Below are 1,688 nucleotides of genomic sequence, written 5' to 3'. Positions count from 1 at the left end.
CTGTCAATAAATATAGAGGAAGTACTAGATTTGAAAAGTTGCTGGGCGATGGTGGCACACGCCTTTAATCCCAGCACTCAGAGGCAGGCAGATCTCTGTGAGTTTGAGGTTAGCCTGGTCTACAGAGTGAGTTCCAGGACAGCCAGGGCTACACAGAGAAACTGTCTCAAACAAACAAAAAATAAAAAAATAAAAAAAAGAAAGAAGAGAGAAAGAAAAGTCAGCACTTTATAAGCTGATTGAAATAATGGGCATGTGAAATAACAATGGGTAGTGGTCATCAGTCCAGACTATTCCGTTAGACAGCTAATAGTTAACAGAGTTTGGTAACAGGAAGATTAGCTAACTCCACCAAATCCACTGTCTTCTCACCATTACAGAATATAGGAGAAGCAGAAACTCCATTCCTGTAAAATGATGCAATCCAAGTCACCACCCTTGAACGTAACAAGACTTTAAATCTATCTGGCACTTTACAGGAAATTCTGGGGACAGAGGAACAAGCCCATAAGAGGGTGTGATAAGCAAGACATTTTAAAGAGGACAAATAAAGGTTTTGCAATGAATAAATATGATGCATGGCCTTCAAGCCCTGTGAGAAAGAACTGGCTTACATACTTTTGAGGCAATAGAGAACTTTGAGCAGGGATAGGACCAGGTGTAATCAAGCAATTTTTGTTAATTTCCTTTGGGTGTGATAAAGGCATTGTGGTCCCGTTTCTTTTAAGTTTTTATCTATTAGAGACACCTACTCAACACTTCTTGGGTGACATGTTACTGTGTCTGTGATTTTCCTTACCAGAAAAATGGAGGTGACAGATGCGCAAGAGAGTAAGAGCCAGTGGGAGAGAGACTATGGGTGCCGTGAGATGGAGAAGCCTGGCAGCCGCCATTCTCCCCCTTCCTGCCTACATACTGGCCTGTCTACTTTCTGCTCTTACCTACGTTCTCTGTAGTTTGGGCCTGGCTCTGTGCCCTGGGAGGTGAACCTTTAGACGAGTTTCTGGCTGGGCTTAGCCAGTGGTGTTTCCACAGCTGTTCAGGAGTGGGAGAGAATGGTGAGGGCTCACTCCACCTAGTCCCTCCCTACCTCCAGATGTACCTTCATTTCCAGGGCTACCATGACAAACATGGAGGGCCTTAAACAACGTGCATTTCTTTCCTCATAGTTCTGAGGTGAAGACTTTGTGACTGAAGTGTCAGCAAGCCTGGTTTCTCCTGGGTGTCTCTCCTCAACTTGTAGGTGACTATCTTCCTCAGCCCCCTAAAATCTCCCCTATGGACACGTTGGTGTCCTCACTTCTTATTGTAAAAACAACAGTCAGATTGGACTAGGGCCACTCTAATGACCTCATTGTTAAACCTTACCTCAGCAGATGGGAGCAGGAAAGTCGGGAGTTCAAGGCCAGCCTCAGTTACATGGGTCATTTCAGGCTAGCCTGGGATACATAGAAATCTGCCTACAAACACAAAAGCAAGCAAACAAAAATGACCTCATCTCTAAACATAGTTACATTCTGAGGAAGTGAGCAGTTTGGAATTCGGTAAATGAATGGTATAGGAAATACGTCAGCATGTAAAAGCAGCGATCAGCAAACTTTCTCTACACAGGACTAAACGGTAAATAACTTAAATACTGTAGACAATACAGTTTCTGTCACTGTTACCCCTTAGCTGAATCATAAAGT

Source organism: Onychomys torridus, chromosome 4 (assembly GCF_903995425.1).
Source record: "Onychomys torridus chromosome 4, mOncTor1.1, whole genome shotgun sequence".
In the NCBI taxonomy this organism is placed as follows: domain Eukaryota; kingdom Metazoa; phylum Chordata; class Mammalia; order Rodentia; family Cricetidae; genus Onychomys; species Onychomys torridus.
This window is presented reverse-complemented; position numbering follows the sequence as displayed.